General features: G+C 33.4%; 1 long non-coding RNA gene across 1 annotated transcript in view; it reads left to right on the forward strand.

Moving 5' to 3' along the window:
• LOC118205670 (uncharacterized) overlaps positions 1-22,540 on the forward strand; it is a 258,320-nt gene that overhangs the window by 74,569 nt on the left and 161,211 nt on the right. The window contains exon 2 of the long non-coding RNA XR_015039892.1: positions 20,841-20,914. This is a non-coding gene — a long non-coding RNA (uncharacterized LOC118205670). The remainder of the gene's footprint in view (positions 1-20,840; positions 20,915-22,540) is intronic.

Consider the following 22,540-nt stretch of genomic DNA (forward strand, 5'->3'; position numbering starts at 1 on the left):
TATTTGTAACATTCCGGCCTCAAGATTAAGGAACAACGCAATTAAACGTATATAACTAAACGTACCAATAATTGGTACGTTTAATTATATACGCTTACCAATAATTGGTACGTTTAGTTATAGCTTGATACTATGTGATAAAATTTTCGAATTAAGTATCCATTCTTATTAAGTAGAGCTTTGAAATTTTTTAATAGTCTCCATTTGTAACATTCCGGCCTCATTTGGAACACATTCTATCCATCCTTAATATTCCAGTTTATAAAATTTGTTTAAATTAAAAATCTTTACTTAATTCTTTTCTCGTAACTGTAATAAGTTTTTCGATATATTTCTTCCATAATGTCTTAAACTTTTCTTTGCCTGTAAAATTTTGCGGCCTTATGACTTTCATAGTTGGGAAACCAACTTCACAGTATTTTACTATTACATTTAAGAATCCTTCATGTACAACTGAAAAAAAAAGTGACAGTTTTATATCTCCCTTTCTACTTTGCCGATTGGCAAAATTCAGCTTATTTTTTTCTCATGTCTCGAAAGCGCGACTTAGGATATGTATTAGATTTATATATAGCATTGCTCTGACGTAGGTATTTTGATGCAAGTTTGGACTTTTTCTAAAACAACATGCCATTTTTTTTTTTTTTTTTTTTTTCCATATTTCGATTCTACGACTCATATTATGCCAAATTGGCAAGTTTTGTAAAAATCGCGCTAGTAGATTTTAAAAAATTACCTCTCAAAATTTTAGCTCCTCAATATTAATTGAATTTGATATATATTTATTAATATCTCTTTTTGTTATTAAACTTACTTGATTCCTTCTTCCCAAATTCGAAATTTAGGTTCATTCCAAATAAAATTCGACCGTTTTCTAATGATTTGTTTTTAAAATTTGTATTTTTAAATATTTTTTATGAATTTTTAGAAAACATTTTAAATTATAACCTATAAAAGTTTTCCCATCATCTTAAAATACATATATTTCTAAGCATACCTGCAAAAAAATTAGAGTTTTGTATTCAAAATTTCCTAGGATACACGTGAATTTACATATTGGCGCGTTTTGAAATTTGGCATGTTGATTATAGGCGATAATAACGCCAAATGTGGTTTACGCACTTTGTTAAAATTATTTGAAACAATGAACGATGACCTCTTTTCCGTTCGTTTACAAAGAGAAAAAGGAAAAGAAAATAGGCTGCTACAAATTAAGATGTTCGCTAAGTGAATTATTCTTGGCGAAAACTGAAAAAAATGTGGCAAGGTAAATTTTTGAATTTCTCCGTAAATTTCCCACCAAATTTTACAAAACTTAATATTTAGGCACAGTTTGAGTCGTAGAATCGAAATATTGAAAAAAAAAAAAAAAGCTATGTTATTTAAGAAAAAGTCTGATTTTGTGTCAAATTACCTATATTAGGACAATGCTATATGTATATCTAATATACAATAAGAACTTGCTTAACGCGGGGGATACGTTCCATCAAAGTAGAGCGTAATGCGAAACAGCGCTAAACGAGGTTATCTTAACATGTAAATAATGGGGTTACGGGAAGGTGGATAGAAAATTGGTTAGGTATTAAATTTAATAATGTTTTTTTAATAAAAATAAAGCGTAACATTTATTTCTTACAAAAATAAAAACAATATAAACATATATACTTATAAAAACAAATAAAATTCTCAGTCAGATCATTCAGTCTATTCTGTGTTTCCAATTTTCTGCCTTTTTGTCAAGAAGGCATTATGATAGATTGGCTTAATGGCATATTGCGTTCGATTTCGTCGTCAATCCAAATAGACAGTCGTTTTTCCATTTCCTCTATAATGTTATTTTTAGAACGGGTAATTCTAGTTGCAGAGCTCGACGTAGTTGCAGTTGCCGATGACAGTATTTTTTCTGTATTCTTAAGAATTGTCCTTATTGTTGAAGTTGCCAAATTCAATGCAGCACTAATTTGAGATTGACGCTCACCGGAATCTGATCTTCTAATCACTTGCATTTGAGTTTCCAGTGAAATGCCTTTTTCTGGTTGCTTTCTTTTCTTGTGTTTTACTCGTATTATCCCCCATGATAAAAACTAAAGATCATACATAATATTTGTCACTGTATTATTAATCTTTATAGTATTATATATCAAATTTAAACTTACAATAATGTCAACAAATGTTGTTTCAAATGATTAAAAAGCAAGAAACACAACTACACTGTTTCGGATATGTTATTCGGAAACCTAGCGCTGCGCACAATTTCGGAGAATCCCCGGGTTGAAATAAAAGAGCGCTAAACCGAAACAGTGCTAAACGAAATAGCGTTAAGCGGGATCTTACTGTATATCCTAAGTCAAGCTTTCAAGACATGAAAAACGCAAGTTGAATTCCGTTAATCGGCTCAGTAGAACAGCTGATATAGAACTGCCCTCCCCCTTCTTTTTCCCCGCAGTATACATCGTCAACAAGCTCAAAGATTAATCTGCAGACGATTGCTGTTTCAATCCAGAACATCAAGACAATAAAATCCAATCAATTTTTAGTTAGTTGATCCTCAACAGAGCAACTCAAAAAGCTAGAGTTCCCGCGTCTTTCCTCTAATGATGTCAGCTCCGAACTTACCATAAGAGAATCTAAATGGACTCAATTATAGTCTTCGGAGTGCCACAAAATTCTACGGCTGAAGATCTAATTGAAACCTTCATAGCAGTGGTTGCACAATCGGTTGCAGGTTTCATCTGCCTTGGAACAATAATTAGACGATCAGATAAGGATTCAACTTGAATAGAGACTACCTGATAGAAGAGAACATAAATAGATACTATCTCGTAAAATTGCGATTGCTGTGGTAAAATGTTTATAGGCTTTACCTCCTGTTAACTTCGCAAAATTGTAGAAGTGCTGAGATGCTATCGTTACCAATCTTTTGGTGGTCATGGCACGCATAATTGTAGCCACGCTCATGTGTGTGCACATTGCTTGTGCACACAACACGTGACAGTTTGGGTAAAGAATGTCAGGCTGGACACGAATGTACCAACTGTATTAGGTTAAATCTTGTTCGATGCATTAACTGTAGTACTGATCATGTTGCTAGTTCTAGATAATGCCCCCGTTTGTAAGCATTGTAAGGATCTTAAGTTTTACTAACGTTTATTTTATTTTAAATCTTTACTATCACTTCTTATTTTCTACTTCCGGCCAGAATTAAAAGCGTTAACTTATTTATGCAAAATTTGTCTGGCGAACGCCAAGTACTTAAGTTGTGGCTTTTTGCCAAGCGAGAGAGAGGAAGGAGTTAGTCGAAGCAGGCCGCTTGCCTTAGAAGTTTTACTCGGTTGCTGGTTGCCTTCCAGGCCAGAGGTTTAATCCTCGTGATAATTTTAAACGTATTGTAGTGTTAACAGTTCTCTGTACTACATACGGCTTCCTGTTAATATAAGGCTAATCTTCCATGTTTATTATTCCACATTTAAGTTAGAGTTTAGTTATATTTTTATATTCTTACGTTCAGATCACAAGTAGTTGGTCTCTGTATTCCGAAGTACGGAAATTATTGTAAAGAGTAAGAGTGAAAAATAAAGGGTTTTGTATACCCTTCCTGTGTATCTTGTCTACTTCCCACAGTTATTGAACATAGCTTTAGTAAGCTCCCTGTTCCGAGTCAGGTCTGTGCATGTTCCCAAAGAAAGTAAGACGGAACATTGAACCTGATAGCATAACCTTCACTGATATCCCTACTAAATCTCCCGAGGTGTCACCTATGGATTTTTGTGTTTCGGACTTTTAAAAACTGCATTATCCAAACGTTGTCCCAAAACCCTAACAGGACTCTCGGGAGGAATGGGATAGAAAACCTCTTCTGCCACTTCAAAAGGCATTATTATCCTGGAAATTGCGGTGTCGAAAGATAGTTCAGAATAAGGGATGTCAAATAGAACATTTAAAACACAAGAATTTTATGTAATTTAGTTTTGTGAATACAATATGCATCATCTAAAAAATGTGTGAACAGCCTCTGTACTTTTTCTAATTTTTATTCTAATTGACTTATCAATTTCTAATTGCTAATCTGATTGACTTTAAATCATAAGATGTCTGTGAATATTTTACCTTAATTATATTAAATATTTTAGCTGGTTTCATTAAAATCATTATATATTTTTTATTTTTATGATAATTACCTTATGTTGCTTGCCGTGTAAGACGCTAGTATATGTATAATAAGAGCTATTTTTTATCATTTCTGCAGCTCTTTTCATTTCAATTATACCCAAAATTTCCTCAAAACGATAAATTATCCGTAAAGTTTTTTGCCATGCTCTGAACTACCTGTAAATTATAATTATTCCACGGATTAAGATTTTTGTGGAGTATTTTGGACATTTTAAGCAATTTATTCTGCCTTTCGGAGCACATTTTAAACTTCAGACTCTAGTATGTTAATGCGGATGGACATATGTCTGTCAATGGTATAAAAGACCGTGGGCGATGGGGGGGGGGGAATACGTAGCATGGAGAACTGTTAAAAAATATCCGTTCCCTTTCATTGAACGGACAGAAGCTCGACTAGAGCTACAAAAAGTCAAAGCTATATACCGCCTTTGACGACAATGGATCCTCTCTCGCCCCTATTTCCCCCAATCCCTCGGCCGCATTCTTGATAGCTAACGCTTTGACAATCCCCCATAAAAATTCATATCTTTGATACCCCGGCCCTGCCCTTACGAAGAGAGGGGGGACAGATATGAGGGGCTGCAAAGAAGCTTTCTTCGTGCGAGAGCGTGTGAAAACGCAGACGATCGCAAACATCGCGGAAGTGGAGAGGGAGGGGTGCTGGGTTAGTCATCGAACACCTGTGAGCAGAGTTATTAAAAAAAAGAAATGTAAGGATATTCGGTTTCCTAATGCGCAAAAGAATTTTCGAAGTCCTGCGTTGCTAAGCGGAAAATCAATGAAATGTCGCGAGAAGAAAGAGAAACGAATTTCTAGCGCAGTCGATCGAAGAATATGAAACAGAAACTTCCATTTTTCTATCCATAAAAGACTTTGTCAAGCGTTTTAGCATTGTTATGAACCCTTAAAATGATTTTCATTTCTCATGATACTTCTACATAAAAGTTGTAATAAAATAGTAGTTTGTGATATTCTATCTAGCATTTTACGTTCGTTTAATAATTGAAAATAATTTGCAATGCTTTTTTGAGCAGAAAATATTTTAGTGTGGAACGCTTGTTAAATTTTCCAACGGAGCAGGTTCTTTTTAGCCCAAAGATGCGTTAGACCCAAAGGGCTATCTATCAGTCTCAAAGCGGCATTTTTCACTTTCTGCGTTGGATCACTTTTCATACTGTTGCCGCTAAATATTATCGCCATGCATTATATTTAAAGACATTAATAATGAAGAATCTGCGTGAATGTTTCTCGCAATGTGAAAAAACAACGGTACGTAGAGCCATCATATTTTGAATAACGTAGCTCTCCAACCGAGCATGGGCACTTGGAAGACCGAATTTTGAATTTGTTTTATCTTTTCAAATTTTGTAAAACTTTAACGAATTTTTGATTAACAAACTCAACGATTTCAAAGCGAGCATTGGCAACACTGTACGAAAAAAAAAAAAAAATTATCTCCAGCGCGTGAGACTGTATATCGGAAATTCTAAAGATATGTTCATTTTAAAATAATTTTGCGATATTGCTGTTGAACTGAATTTTATGGTTTGAGTACTTAGAACATGATATGTGATAAATAAAGGTAACACAAACGTTAAAAAATACGCCCCTTTGGACGTTATTTAAAATCTGAAACCTTTCAGATTTTCTTTCTTTCTTTTTTTTCTTTCTTTTCTTTTTTCGTCGTCTTTTATATATATATATATATATAAATTTATCTCCTAAACAATATTGATAAATTGATTATATTATCTCCTAAGTTTAATTAAAGTAGAATTATTTTAAAAGAGTGAATCCATACTGGTAAGTTATATTTTGAAAGATGTTTTGAAGTAATTTGAAAGCTAAATGTTAATAAAATTTTAACGGGGAGTTAAATCATCATGAAAAATAAAATTTCAATTGTAAAAGTAAAAATTAAAAACATGTAATCATTGTCATTGATTGGAAATTAGTTGACTTTTCAAGGGGAACAAACCAACTCCCGTTCAATGAACAATAATTGATAAAAATACGTAAATACGAAGGTGTTTCGTCTTTACTCGAGTTATAAGTTAAAGCCAAACCGGCAATTCTAGTCAGGCCAAATATTTCCGCGAATAGAAGGGATTACGAACCAATGCTGATATTCAAAGAACTTATTCTTAAGAAGCATTTTAGTCAATTCAATTTGCAGTAAAAAGCAATTTCTGTAGAGAAATCCGAAATAACCCGAGTAACCGCCCCCGACACCTTCATGTTTATGGATTTGAGTTTTATATAATTTGTAAAAATTAAATATTGGAAATTGTCATTATGAAATCGAATTCAAAGTAAAGTTGAAATAAACATAGAAGATTACAAAATAAGATAAATAATGCAACCTTTGTAAAAACAAATCAAAGACAATATAAAAATAATATAAAAAATAATATAAAATATAATATATAATAAGAACAGTGAATGTACATGAAGATATAAAGGCCTGAAAAGGTATTAAGTAACTTACATTCTTTCTAGTGGGGAAGTTGGCAAAGTGTCTGACTCATAAGTGTAGGGTGTCCGAAAATTCTTAGCGGCAGTGGGGGCTTTGAATATATATATATATGTTTGTGTGTGTGTGTGTGTGATTTTTGTTTTAGATAAAAGATAGGAATTTTTAATTAAATTTTCTGAGTAATCACACAACTTTCTATAGAATTTCCATCACATATGACCATCTGATTAATTATGTGGTGTTTAATGCCATTTTATCAACGATTAATTTCCGCGCACAATTCTCTCTTTCTGACGAAGATTGCAATTTTGAGCGAAACTAAATCTTTTCTTCTTTTTAAAATACTTACGCCGTATTTTAATGCTTTTCCTTTAATACCTAATTTCAGAACAAGCAAAGTTCTGATAAGTCTTCACTTCTTATTAAAACTGTTATTTCAAAATTGCAAAAGTAAAGCTTTTGCCCCCCCCTTATCAAAAATGAAGTTGCACAAGTAAAGTTCTTTCTGCTTTTTCGGTACTTTGTATATTTTTGCCCAAATCACGTTAGGCAAGAAGGACTGTTCGTCTTAAAACTGGATTTTGCGTCGAATAACTATAAAAGTCTGAATAACTTTTCAAATTGTTGCCACAAATATTACGGCCCTGTATTATATTTAAAGAAATTAAATAATAAAATGTTATCATTTATTATATTTAAGGGGAATTGGAACCCCAAAATTTTCAAAAAATTGTGATTTCGAGATTTTTGCATTTTCAAATTCTCTACACTTTTATCTTTCTAAAAATACCATTCTTTAATCTCTATGAAAATTAGAACTGTAAAAAAAAATTTAGTTTTAATTTGTCATCTACTGCTTTGATCAATGAGGATTTTTACATAAAAACGCGTTTTTCTCCAAACGTGATTTTTTTATACTCGATGTACCTTTTCTCAGGAACTACTGCTCACAGGTATCTAAACTTTTTATGACTTATTTATTGAGTTCCCTAATATTTACTGAAATGAGCTTTTTGTAATAAACTTAGAAAAAAAATTTTTTTTTAATTTTATTGTGTGAGAAAAGTGCTAAATTTTACTATGCCTAACAAAATATCCTGTAATTTACTCTAAAATTCAAAATGTTTCTAAAGCTCATTTCAGTATAATCAGATAGGTATACTTTAATTGGTGTCCGCCGATAACATCGCGGCAAAAACATCGCGGACGAAAACGTCGCGGAAAAAACAACGCAAGGCGAAAACATCGTGCTACAAAACATCGTGGGAGAAATCATCGCAAAGAGAAAACATCGCGGTACAAAACATCGTCGTCGAAAATAAAACGGTTCAAAAACTTCGCAGTTTAAAAACATCGTCGTCGAAAATATCGTGGTAAAAAATAAAGTATCTACAAATCATCGTATGACGATAACATCGCAGACATGCTTTTTCCATACATGCTTTAATAACTGTAAATGGATATTCCCATAAAGATTGAGCGCAAAATGTAAAGAAGGATAATTTTTACTTTCACATTTTTTATTAACTAATAATTTTTTTCTGAAAAAGTAAGAAGGAAACTTAAGCATAGAAAATTAAATGCAACTTATGGATTATACTTTTCACGAAAAATTACCAGTAAAAACTTTATAAAAAATGATTTATTAATGGCCTTTGTTAGTTAACTATGTCGGTTTAAAATTCTATTAATTGCTATAAGTTGCATTAATTTGCTATGCTTAAGTTTCCTTCTTACTTTTTCAGAAAAAATTTATTAGTTAATAAAAAAATGTGAAAGTAAAAATTATCCTTCTTTCCATTTTGCGCTCAATCTTTATGGGAATATTCATTTACAGTTATTAAAGCATGTATGGAAAAAGCATGTCTGCGATGTTATCGTCATGCGATGATTTGTAGATACTTTATTTTTTACCACGATATTTTCGACGACGATGTTTTTAAATTGCGAAGTTTTTGAACCGCTTTATTTTCGACGACGATGTTTTGTACCACGATGTTTTAGAACTGCGATGTTTTCTCTTTGCGATGTTTTCTCCCACGATGTTTTGTAGCACGACGTTTTCGCCTTGCGTTGTTTTCTCCGCGACGTTTTCGTCCGCGATGTTTTTGCCGCGATGTTTTCGGCTGTAACCACTTTAATTACAGAAAAAAATTCAAGCTTGTATCTACAGCAGATTTTGAGAAAAGGTACATCGAAAATGGCCAATTTAACATTGTCAGTATAGGGGTTTCTGATACCCCTTTTAACTCGGCTCTAGAGCTATGATTATTATCAGTGTCGATATACCTTGCATCAGGAGCTTTCTCTTCATTAAAGAGGTTCCAAAAGACAATATAAATGAAGAATGACACAATAGGAATACCCCTAGGAATATATATCTTAGCATTGTTTAGTATTATTTCTTTAAATTTAAGCCAGTTAGCATTTATATCGTCTGTCAAACTCCTACGCAAACGATGAAACCAGTGTATCTATTCTGCTTAAAGTAAAGAAGATCTCTCAGGTTCACGACGTCCACCTCCAATGGACATGTTAACATTAGTGGTAATGAGATCGCTGAGAGACTGGCCAAAGAGGGTAAACAACAACAAGGTTCTGTGAGAATGAAATGGTCACTGGCTCTTCGCTTATTTATCAAGAACTTTACTCAAATGAAAGATCTGAAATCAATATAATATGGCGTTTTTCACCTACCCACCAATGGTACACAGGAACCTCCCCTGGCTCTCTGCTTGGAAATCAAATATGACCGTGGCTTTCAGACTGCTTTGGCTAGACCAGGGACGGGTAAACATTTTCGGTCGCGGGCCACAAATCGAAAACGTTTGGCGGGCCAAGATAAGTTTTTCTAAAATTTTAAAAACAATATACAAGTATTATAAGTTAAATATGTTAATGAGATGGATGAGATTGCGATTTCGTTTTTGAAAGTTCCCTATATTGCGGTTCGAGGTGAGATGTACTGATTCTAAGGAACGATGCTACTCATTTGTCAGTCTGACATAATTCTTCCTAAGGTTTAAAACACTTGTTCACATACATAAGATGAAGCAAACATAGAACTGATTTTCTGGGCGTGAGATATAAATTCGAGAAACTTACTTTCGATAATGATTTGTAAAACTCAAACTTTGGCATATTTAGAAACAATTATATTAGAAACAACTGCTTGAGATGATTGTGTAAGGTTTATGTTAATTTTATTAACAGTTAAATTTTGAATTAAAGTTCTTTTCCTATCGATTCTTAACTTCAAACCTACCACTTTCGGCCAGAACGTAGTTTTAGAATCACGTCTGAATACATAATGAGGAAGAGCGGTATTTAACTGCGAAGTTCTTCGGTTTTAGGGAAAGAGATACCAGGTATTCTGGCTGCAGGCGTCCGTCTTTTTAGGCTACTCTCTCGTAAGCTATTATCACGATCGGCCGTACTTTAGGCCCTTGATAGCTTCGCAGTCTATTAACGTTAAGGGGCCAACTCTGTTAGAATTTTGATAGCTTCGGCTATACCTCTTTAGTTTAGGTTAATTCTTAGTATCTAAAGTTCAAGCCGAAGTGTCGGCTTTATTGTATACTCCAAGACGGAGTTTTGTTAAACTTTAGTTGGAATAATAAAGGGTTATTTTACCCTTCTATCTTGTTGTTTTCTGCCACACGAACTCAAGTGATTATTCGCTTATCAGTTCTTATATCACTTCCAACAGTAACTTAGATTACAAAGTGGGGAACTCTACAATTGTTAGATTGCAAATCAATTAATTCAGGCTGCAAATATGACCTCCCTGCTTCATAATTTATGTTGAAAGCCATGGTAAAAATATCCAATTCTGAATCTGCGTTCGAACTCAAAATGCAGTTTTTTTTTTTTTTTTTCAAGTCATTTTCATAATTCCTAAACTTCTCTTCATTTACTGACGGTATTGAATTAATCCTCGGTAAATGAGACAAGTCGTTCTTAGCTAGATGCCCAGCAAACAGATTAAGTTTTCTTGTTAAGTTTTAAGTTAAGATAATTAAGGGGACTCATACACCTTAAAACCCATAAGATGTTCGAATAGGTGACTGTTTCGAAAATTGGGATAACTTATTTATTTTAAAAGCAATTACTACCAACTTTTTACAGCTGACTACATAATATAGCTGCTTTCTGAAATAGTAATCAGAACGTATGTGTTGCCACAAATATTTTTATAATTCAATCCGCTTTGTGACAACATTTTTCGTCATGTTTCCAACTTGCGCGCAGTTTAAAACATTCCGTTTCATAATTTAATTCCATATTTAATATATAGCTTTTATAACATTTGGAAACTACCGTGAACCTAAAATTCTAAAAATTTCACGTTAAATTTTTATTTTATTTTGAGTTGAGTTTATAAAATGTATTTTATTAACAAAATTTGTAATGTTTTCGCCCATAAAATTTTTCAATATTAAAATATTCATCAGATTGTTGGTTCAGTTAGAAAATAGTGCCCATGTAAAGACTTCCATCGAATTTCAAGTATGTACCATTAGCCATTTTTAAAATATCATGCGCGCAAGGTGGAAACATGGCGAAATATTTTGTCACGAAGAGGATTAAATTACAAAAATATTTGTGGCAACACAAACTTTCTGGTTACTAGTTTCCAAAGTAGCTATGTTTTGTAGTCAGCTATAAAAAGTTGGAAGTAATTGCTTTTAAAATAAATAAAATATCCCAATTCTTGCAACAGTCACATATGTGAAGATCTTGAGGGGTTTAAGGTGTATGAGTCCCCTTAAGTTAAGATTAAGTTTTTTCTAAGAGGTCTAAATCACCTGTGTTGGATTCCCATATTGAAAGCTGTCTGTACTTGCAATTTCCGTTGATTTATGTTTTACAGAACAAAAACAGAGAAAGTAACAATATCGACCATCTATCTTCACCGAATTACATACTGGAATTGAATCGGACTTTCTAAGGGAGACTTAGTATCCGATCCCCTTATTGACTTTTTGGTGGTCAACAACCGTCTGGAGCTGATGTGACATATGTCAGATCTTTCGAGGGTAAGCAACAACACCAAATAATAAAGAATCTGCGTGAACGCGTCTATGTTTCTCACATTGTGAAAAAACAACAGTACCCAGAGCCAGCAAATTTTGAATAACGCAGCCCACCACCCGACTATAAGCACATGGAAGCCCGAATTGGGAATTTGTTTTATTGTCTATTTCATATTTTGCACAACTTTAAAGAATTTTTTATTAAAAAAAAACTCGACGATTTCAAAGCGAAATATTTTTATCTCCAGCGAGCGAGTCTGTCTATCGGAAATCCTAAAGATATGCTCTTTTGGAAATATTTTTAGCCCAAATGCTCTGGAAACGTGTATATGTCTGTAAATGAAACAAATTCCCATTTGGGCGTAATGTGAAATTTGAAAAATTAATTTTATTTCTTTTTTTATTTATTTGTAAACGCATTTATGAGGTTATAAGGTATTTCTCCCACTTTCCAAGCGTCCTTCCTGGTGTCGTGGTTCTGCACACTGGGCCCGTATTCCAGAGGTAGGTCCGCGGTTCGTTTCCCGGCGAAGGCGTTGTTAATTTTTCATCTTGCCTTTTTCTAAAAAAACACCTAATGTCTCTACAGTGGCGCACGAACTAAAAGGGTTGTGGATGATGATTCTCCACACCAAAGATTTGGCGACTAGGTCCCCTAAAACACTAGTCGCCCTTTAAAAAGGGGAGTATATAAGGTATTTCTCCCACTTCCCTAGCGTGCCTTCGTGGTGTAGTGGTTCTGCACACTGGGCCGGTATTCCAGAGGTCCGCGGTTCGATTCCCGGCGAAGGCGTTGTTAATTTTTCATCTTGCCTCTTTCTAAAAACATACCTAATGTCTCTACAAGGTCGCGCACGTCGCAATCGAGACAGCCCCTCTTTCCCAGGGACCCATAGATGAAGTTGCTAATCAGGAAACATGGGCGATTTATTTAATAGGCGTGAAGACTGTTTCTAAACTGAAAACCACTTCACTAGGAGAATTAAAACGAACTACTCAGTTTATGAGAAAAGAAACCCTAATTGTTATTAAAAAAAAATATGATTATTATACCTTTATTTATTTATTTCTTATAGCACGGTTTTATAGTCTATTCTAAAATTGAGACAAATTTAATCTTCAATGTACTTGTATGTACAGACATAAATTTAATTTTCTGCAGCTTATTCTCGACTATCCAGGCTAACGGCGGAGAAGCAGGTCATGCAGATAAACACAAGATGATCCAGAATATCAATTTCCGTGCATATTGTACTATAGCGTGCGAATTAACTTTGACAAATCATTTTTTTTATCATTTAAGTATATACCTCCATATACGGTAATAATAATAAAATTAATAGGAAATATGCCCTTTAGCATAAACGGCCTTAGGCACTGAATCTAATCGTTTTGTGGATATATTTTTCACTTCTTTATCACGGAACGACACTTTTATAACGTTCTTAATCATGCGTTTTTTTGTCGTACAGTCTATTGTGCTAAAATGTTTCTTTAGGATATGGCACAAGTTTTCGAACGGATTCAAGTCTGGTGAATTTTCAAGCGAATCTAGCATAGTAATTTTATTTTCTAACATGAATCTTTTGACAGATTTCGAATTGTGGCATGCAGCAAAGTCGTTGAAATGTCCCAGAATGTTGAAATGTCCCAGAAAAGTTTTCGAGAATGGCCAGAGGCGTAGCTAGGGTTTTCAGCGCCCGGGGACAACTGAAGATTTTGCGCCTCTTTCTCTGTGCCAAGAACGGAAAGCATTTCATTCTAAAATTTCGTAACATCAATTTGGCGCCCCCTGAATGCTGCGCCCGGGGACAGATGTCCCCCCTTGCCCCACCCTAGCTACGCCACTGAGAATGGCACAATCTTACGTTTTAACACTTCTATATACTATATATATATATTATCATTCTATCAACAGGAACTAGACTTCCAGTGGCATCAGCAGTGAAAAAAAAAATTCGAAAACATTTATTTTTGATGGTATTTTACTGTTTGTGGGATATGCTGAACTCCTATTGATTCACCCTTGCTTCGTCTAACAACATTAACTCTTTCCGGCACGCTACCTTTTAAAGTTGGAATTCTGATTTAAAAAAAAAAAAAAAAGTAGGCAGTTTAATTAGGCCTAGAGGAGTACACAAGTAAAATTTTGTGAAGATAGCATTTATCTTTTAATTCTGCGGTTGTGCCCAAAGTGGACACACGGATTGAATAGAGCTTCGGAAAGAGTGCTGAAACGAGCATTGTTGTCAATGAACTGACCGATGAGGTGCGGAGAAACAAAGAATACAGACTCTCAGTTGTCCTAGATGATCGGTGAGCCCGGTCTGGGTACACCTAGGGTTCGCCGTTTGATTTTAGGCAAGATTTCAAGGTAAAAATTTAAAACTAATATAGAATAAGGAGATTAGCATACAGCCAAAAAATAACATATAAATTTCTTTTCAAACAATTCCTTTTATACCCTAAAAATATCTGGAAGATTTGTTTGAAAAATGAGGGTCTTGAAAAACTAAACATGGCTAAAATATATGGACTGGTTTGTGTTGAGCTGCCATCTACTATAAATAAAGAAGGCTCGGAGTAATCTATAGTAACTTATAAAACCTTTTTCATTCAATTTTTCTGTGCGTACAGAAGGAAATTTTTAGGTGTGTCCAGACCGGACACACTGTGCCGCAAAGGGTTAAATGTCTTAAGCAGGAACAGATAAATGAGTCTCATTGCCGAAATGATCCAAGATTTGTATTTTTTGGCCCACAGTAATAGTATTGCGTTCTGAATCGGGAGTGATTGACGACAACATTTGACGAAGAATGAAAACACAATTTATTCGCCAGTATTTTATAAGTATAAATTTAGTTTCATTCCAAATAAAATTCTTCAATTTTTTATGATTTATTTTTAAAATTTATATTTTTAAATAATCTTTATAAATTTTTCGGAAAAAAATTTGAATTATATCCTATAAAATTTTTAACATCATCTTAAAGTCGATGAATTTCTATGCATATCTGCAAAAAATTAGAGTTTTTTTATTCAAAATTTCGTACGATATTTGTGAATTTACATTTTAGCGTGCTTTGAAATTTGGCGTATTTAATATGAGCGAGAGTAACGAAAATGTGGTTTATGCACTTTGTTAAAATTATTTGAAAGAATACACGATGGACCTTTTTTTCTTTCGTGCATCAATGAAAAATAAGGAAAGTAAGTAGGTTACTATAAATTAAGAATTCCGCCAAGTGAATTATTCGTGGCGCAAACTGAAAAAAAATACACCAAGATAAATTTTTAAATTTCTCCATAAATTTCTCACCAAAAATTACAAAATTTGACATCGAGGCATAATTTAAGTCGTAGAATCAGAATACAGAAAAAAATTGATAGATTATTTCATAGAAAGTCCGATTTTATGTCAATATGCTGTATATAAATCTAGTATATATATCTTAAGTCGCGCTTTCGAGACATGAAAAACGCAATTTGAATTTCGTCAATCGACCCAGTAAAACGTGAAATATAGAACTCTTCCCCTCTTTTTTTTCTGCAGTGTACATGTATCTATCTATACATACGTACGTACCTATATATGTATACCCACACATACATATAAACACATACATACATACATTTCTGACTCTAGTCACGATAATATACAGAATACAGATAACAATCGTTCCAATAAGCACGTTTCTTTCTAATTTGTAATATTCGTAACTAAAATCTTCTTACTGAGCAGCACACTTTTTGCAACACAGCATATATTTCAGGTGGTGTGTGGTGGTGGTGGTGTATTTAATTATGGCAAAGCACACTAGGGCTATCTGCCTAAGGGAAGGGATGCCTTCGTGGAGGACTTTCTAAGGGAAACTGGCTCGTATACACGTTACACATGAGGAGAACCACGAAAACACCCATGTAGCCCATTCGCGGGAGTCGAACCTCGGATCGAACTACCAGTGTTCAGCGACGTTACCGCTCGGCCGCTGGTGGGCTCGCATATATTTCAGGAATAAATGGTTTGAAACCTCTCATCGTGAGCAGCATATCTGAGAACATAAACAATATTGGTGTTGAATATAACCAACAGTCATGATTTCTAAGGTGAACATCATTATAGAAAACTCGAATCATATAGAAACTGGAGCCTGTTTATATAGTTTCATTATAATATATAAACAACTAGAAAGAAAAAAAATGTATTTATTGTTTGAAATAATCAGATATATTTCAATTTTTGTAATTTTTCTCAGGGGGAAGTATTGCTGAAACCATAGAGGTAAGAATGAAAAAAGGGCCAACCCGGCACTATGAGTGAAACACTACTCCCAGGCTTAGGTCTCCAGACGGGGTGTTTTTTGTTTACATCCAGAAGCTCCCTTGACAGCGCTTTGATAGTATTTCGACACACAACAGTTCCATACTTCCGCATAAAAGAAACATTCATTGTGTGATAGATAATTGTATAGTTTAGTGACATTTAAGCAAAAATGACATCTTGGTTATTTTTCGATAACTAACAACAGTGATTTTGATTCTGAATTAGTTTTATAAAATTCTAAGCTGTTGAACTGCAAAGATATAGATTTTAGCAAAAATGTTATGCTTAAAGAATTCAAAATAATTTATGGCACCTTTAAAATTATATACGTCTTTCGATACCCTTGATAGAGCATACGCTATTTTTATTTTATGTTCCAAATGCCAAAATGTTTTAAATAAAAAAAAAGTTTTTGGTATCCACATATTATTGTAACATGTACTTTTTAAAAATTTTTAGAGGAGAGACGTGCATAGTGATATTCGAATTAGGCTAATTATTCCATTTACCGCTGCTTGTAGTAGTTATTGTTTTATTAATATGATGTTTTTGTAGTTTTTTTCTAATATGTGTTGAGATAGCTTACACTTTATTCTACATACATACTAACTTTTAAGTTTGAATCAAGTTAAGCTTTCATCTTTTTCTAATTTTCTTAATTAGTTTTTCACACATATTGTGTTTCTACATTTTAAATTACAATTGGATCTTTACTTTGTGTTTATAATATTTTGCAAAGGAACCGAAGTATCACTTTAGCTCATGGCTATAGCTTGATGAATTTACTTCATAATTTTATTTCAAATTTTACAGCTTAATGCGCAAAATTCTTGACCTCACAGGTCCTTTTAAGTTTAATTAGTTTGCCTTTCTTACATCATTCCATTTTTATATAACTGAAAAATGTTCACTTTGGGTTAACTAAAAATGCTGCAATCCTTGTCAAAATTAATAAATATACAGACAGATATGCCAACAAGTTAACTTTTCCTTGATTTGTAACCCCACATTTGCGTAAAATTATGTACAATTTTACACAAATGTGTGGAACAGAAGACAGATACATTTGCGAATTCGGCGAAAGTACCATGTGCGGTCAAGGTAATGTGACTATGTGAACGTGCCACATCATCAAGACAGCTTATTAAGAATTTGAAACAGGGTAATCGATGGAGGTGAAAAAATTTGTGTATCCTGCCAAAAGAAGTCCGATCATGAATGGTCGGCCCTCTTATTGATTCCAGATTGTTAAATGTTTTCCATGCAAGACTTTTCTTCCCGGAAATTCGAGAACCTACGCAGGTCTCATTCATAGACAAAGAATGTCTAACTAGAGCGAATTACAATATTTGCTCTTAATATCATAATTAAAAATTAATTAATTATATTAATATAGATTTCTTATGTAAAACTGCCCACCAGCGGCCGAGTGGTAAAGTCGCTGAACACTGGTAGTTCGGTCCGAGGTTCGAATCCCACGAACGGGCTGGCTGCATGGGCGTTTTCGTGGTTTTCCCCATGTGTAACGTCTATACGAGCCAGTTTCCCTTAGAAAGTCCTCCACGAAGGCATCCCTCCTCTTAGGCAGATAGCCCTCGAGGCTTTGCCATAATCACACACACTTATGTAAAATTTTTGCTATATGCTAAATTATTGTAAATAACTTAACTCGAAAAATATAGTGAATGCACAGAAATTAAAGATTTGCACACGCCGAAAATGAAAAATATGAAATATCTATGCTTGCAAAAAGCAAGTAGCTGCCTTTAACAAAATACGTAAATATTTATTAAATTATTTATAAATGTATTTGAAATGAAGGATTTATGCATTCATAAACTCCTGTGAAAGTTACTGGGAAGAAATCTAATTATTAAATATATCTAAATTTATAATGATTATAAATATTATCTAAATATATAATAACCTTAACATTGAACTGTAAACATAAATTGAAATTCTGTTCACAGATAGGTTTATAAAACTAATTAAGCAAGAATTGTGCGTACTGGAAAGCAATCTGTTAAAAGGTATCGTAAAGCAAATTCTATGAGATGCATACTTAAGGAAGTAATAATGAAAAGTTTTAGAATTCATATTGTTGAAATTAAGAGTAAAAAAGATCAGAGAAATATTCAAAGAATTATTCCCTTACATTTTATAATAACTCGGTTACAAGTTTTAAATAATATTTTTAAAAAGTCCTTTTTTTTATTCCCTTTCAAAAATATTCAGAGAAAGTTAAGTACATGGAAATGAGCACCAATATTTAACGTAGTTCACTATTAAAATAAAAGATACTCTAATTTGAAATGGACCAAATAGAGCATTAATTAAAAATTGACTCATTTTCGATTTAAAAGGCACCTTAGAAGCTAAAAAATCATGTTTTATTTGAGATATTATTTTAGGAAGAAGCTTTGTAAATACACTCATGTTCATAAATTAAGGATAATGCAAAATCTGGCAAAGGAAGAGTTAGAAGCAAAACAAATTTGACTTTTTTGTAAAGCTTATTTATTAAACAAAAGGTAAAGAGGAAAAAAAGATGCCATATGTTTGATATTATTAAAAAAATTAGCGACTTCTTCTCCCTGGAGTAAATTACACAAAAAACCTATTTACAAAAAACCAATATTACATGGTTGGTATGATTGTTAATACATTGTATGTCTCCCAGACAATGCAATACAGTCCGTACAACGCCTAGGCATGCTGAGTATCAAGTTATCGATCTGATCTTGGGGGACATTACACCACTCAAAAAGCAATGCTCTCCGAAGTTCCAGTAGACATGTAGGAGGAGGTTGACGGGCTGCAATTCGTCGGCAAGCATGTCCCACACGTGCTCTACTGGATTCAAGTCCGGTGAGAATGCTGGCCAGTCCATACGGGTGATATCCTCCTATTGAAGGCATTCGCTTACGATGTTTTAACGGTAAGGACGGGCGTTGTCATCCATAAACACAAATTTTGCCCCCATGGCGCCCCGAAACAAACGTACATGTTGCTCCAGCATGACGTCCCGATAGATTTGGCTTGTCATGGTTCCAATTTGAACATACAGGTCAGTTCTGGAACACAGAATAACTCCACCCCAAACGAGCACTCCTGCACCACCATCACGGTGTCGTTCAATGATGTTTTCTTGGTGGTAACAGGTACCTGGAGCTCTCCATATGAAAGTCCGGCGAGAATCAAACTGCAAACTAAACCTGGACTCGTCGGAAAACATCACACAAGCCCACTGTTGCGGTGTCCACAATGCATGCTCTCTACTCCAGGCAAACCGCAGGGGACAGGGAGTTGTAGTAAGTGGAACGCATCTGACAGGTCTACGAGACCAATTTGCCCTAAGCGTCTGTACACGGTCTGCCTTGAAATTGTCGTACCAGTGGCTGAAGAGAGCTGACGAAACAGGTCTGAGGCTGTGCTCCGCCTGTTTCTTTTGGCAGTAACTGCCAAATACCGGTCCTCATTCGGCATGGTAACTCTAGGGCGACCTGTGCTGTAACGTCTACTCACATTACCATCATCTTGGAATCGTTGCCAAATCCTGGAGATGACACTCTGGGCAATTCCAAGTTCATCTGATACTTCCAGTTGGGTACGCCCACATTCCAGATGGCCGATAATTCTACCACGTAAAAAATCATCCAAATGCGTTTTTTGTGTCATAATTATTCGGTTATTGCACTGAAATGCTTATAAAGCGCCTGCGAACAATTTTACTTCTTTGCCTGTATTCCTTATATCTCTTACACTCTCATCATTGTGACGTACCATCGGTGTCATCTGGTTACTTCCTGAAGTTTGCATGATTCTTGAAGATGTGCGTAGTGATTTTACAGGCGATATATTTATTTTAGAGTTCGATTTCCGCGTGACTCCGAATTATCCTTAATTTATGGACATGAGTGTAGAAAAGAAATAACGCATAATTTTAATATTAATAATATAGTAAACGTTGATCTTAATTTTTGTAATCCTTAACCAAATAAAATCGAATTACCTTGAATTTTTTTCCTAATGTAAATAACTAACACTTGTGAAAATATTTCATTCAAATTAAACTGTTCTGTGAAAAGTATAACATTTAATTTCGTTCAGAATGAAATGTTGTTTAAAAATGTATTTTTTTCACATACTTAAAGAGTCTGAAATTCACCGAATGTTTTGGTCTCCACGAAGAGATCGCCAGTACTTCAAAGCAGTGTATGGGGAAAACCAGTTAGGACCACTCCTCTTACTTCCTGCCTCCATGGCTGAAATTGCCTTTGCCTGTAATGGATTCAAAAATATCCGATCATATTAAATTATCAACTGTTAAAGATATTTAATATGTGCAGTCTTATGCAGACAGCCTTTATTTCTGAAGGTTATCATGACATATGTAGTACACATGTCAAACTAAAATATTAAAATTAATTTAGTTTACTCAATTCTATTGATGCTTTATGAACAACTTGCTTGTTTCATTTGTTGGAACTTAAACTGGGCATCATATGGCAGGCTGCCAATGAAATGCTTTAGTTTTAATCTTCAATATTCAATTTAATATCCTGAAAATTATTTTAATTGGGACAAAAGTGTGATAGTTAAACAGTTAAAAGGAATTTATTAATAAAAAAAAAATTTTTTAAGCTCTAAAGAGCCTTTTTTTAAACTAACAGTAATTATGTTAAGAATATTTTATAATAAGTTCTCTATTGAATTAATTACAACAAGGAATGCAATAATTAGAATACATAGAAGAAAAATTTTCAGTAAATAAAATTTATTACTTATAATTATTATCATATCAAAATCATAACAGTAGTCCTTGTTTTCGTAGAATGGAAGATGGAAGTGAAATATAAAACATAAATTCCCATAAATGGAAAGACTATTTTAAAGCAGACAGTTATGGTAAGCATTCTTAAAATTAATATTTTATGGCATGAACTTAGCTTTATTTATAAAAAAAATTATTTAGAAAATCATAATGAAATTATCCTTATATGAATTATGTATGAAATTCTGAAGTAATTATAATTCAGATTTGATACTACTGGAGAATACTTATGTAGAAAAACAAAAACTCAAGTTATGTAATGGAAATGAATGCAACATCAATCAAGAATAAATAAATAAAACAAAAAATGTAATATAAATTTTTAAAAAATAAATTAATTTATTATCATACTGTGTGTATGTAATTATATAGTAGATAGATATATAAAAAATGCAACTAACTTGTAATGTTATACTATGTGCAAGTTCTAATATTTAAAGATTTATCCCAGTTTATTACAGTTATCAAATGAAATAAAGAACTGATTTCATAATTTGTAACTGCTTTGCATCAAATATCTTCCTTATTTAGATAATGATACAAAATGTTCAATTTCAGAAAATAATGAATTTTTTTGTTGAATTTAAAATTAATTCAGTTTTGAATATTACAGGAAACTTTCAATGATTCTTCTAATTTGCATTAATATATTAATTAATTTTAAGCTTGAAATGTGTTTGCATTTATGTTAATTTCATAAAAAGTTGACTTTTCATTCCATCATCAAATGTCTTGCCGTTATGTTTAAAAGGTAAGAACCTACTGCTCGCAAACTAAAAAATTCTTCAGAAATTTCAAAAATTAAGTGTGTTGCTTTAAAAATGTCTTAATATGTTTGAAATTTCTTCTGCAAATGAAGCATTTACAATTCTTACTTTGAAATGTATTATTTTATGTTTAATTCTGATTATAAAGCAAAATACTTGTTTCTACTATGCAATAGCTTCATGCTTCCCAAACGATGTGACAAATCGTTTGGGATATGATGTGACACAAAATTTTTAACGCAGAAATCCTGATTACGGAGCACCAGAAGGTTAGGCTGGTAATGACCAAGTAATACTTTTACATAATTTCATGGAAAATTCATGTACTGACGGCACAGCTGCAAAAGGAAGGGTCTGAATGGATAAGAAAACAAAATTCAAATTTGCGAAGATGTGGCAAAATATGGTTCTTCTGAAATGTTTAATCACTGTTGCAGTTGAAAAATGAACTGGAATTTGGATATCAGTATCTGCAAATCTGAGAGAAAGCATTACTTATATTTTTATTTTGAATAAACATAGATAAAGAAATACGAGTTAGTTCAAAATCCATTTGCGTCTTCATTAGATAACATGGCCTTCCATTCGTGTGAAAGAAAATGAGAAAAAATTTGATACTTTTGAAGTTGAGTTTAAAAATAATCATTACCTCAATTCTTGATAACTGCAAAAAGGAAATTTCCATCCATTGGCTACAGGCATTCTTTTATCATTTGCAATTATATACATTTCTGAAAAAGTTCTCTTCTATGCTTCTATTGCTAATCAAGATTATTATTATTAAAAAGACTATCATTGATCACATATTACATCTAGCTCTTTCAGCCATTATAAGGTATTTTCTACCTCCTTTCCGCATGCCTTCGTGGTGTTACAGTTAGCACATTCAGCACATATTCGAGAGATCCAGGTGGGACTCGGACCATTCGGACC

Source organism: Stegodyphus dumicola, chromosome 2 (genome assembly GCF_044657685.1).
Source record: "Stegodyphus dumicola isolate Sdum_Otavi_A_Nest chromosome 2, ASM4465768v1".
Taxonomy (NCBI): Eukaryota; Metazoa; Arthropoda; class Arachnida; order Araneae; family Eresidae; genus Stegodyphus; species Stegodyphus dumicola.